Here is a 590-nt window from a genome sequence, read left to right as displayed (position 1 = left end):
CTATGCAGCTTGGGAGGATCTAAAGGATACCCTATTAGACAATCCTGACATGGAAATATTTACAGATGGCAGTTCTTTTGTTCAGGATGGAAACCGTAAAGCAGGTTACGCCGTGGTGACTGCTGAACAGGTTTTGGAAGCAAAATCTCTCCCCCAGGGAACCAGTGCTCAGTTAGCGGAACTTGTGGCCCTGACCCGAGCTCTAGAATTAAGCAAAGGGCAGCAGATGGGCCTGATTATCTATGTGAGTCTACTTCTGCTGACTCCAAATATCCTGAGTCTGCCGTTGGATCCTCAAGACAATGTCCTCCTGTCCTGGGCTCACTGTTATGCTGCATTCCACAATCGGTCTAACTGCTGGGTCTGCGGAGAGCTCCCCTCTTCGTCAGTGAAAGGCTTCCTGTGGTGGACATCCCCACTTCAAGAAAAAGACTTTCTCCAAGTCTGTGAATACCTTCGACAACAATCACATGCGATGTCTCTTATTCATCTGATGACATCTACCAACCCTAAAATGGACTGATGCAATACTTTGTACTTTAACTATGGACATAATGTGACTTTTAATTTTGATTCTGAATGTTTTGTTC

The sequence above is a fragment of the Bison bison genome, unplaced genomic scaffold (assembly GCF_000754665.1).
Source record: "Bison bison bison isolate TAMUID 2011002044 unplaced genomic scaffold, Bison_UMD1.0 scf7180017864466, whole genome shotgun sequence".
NCBI lineage: Eukaryota > Metazoa > Chordata > Mammalia > Artiodactyla > Bovidae > Bison > Bison bison.
Note: the sequence above shows the minus strand (reverse complement) of the source record.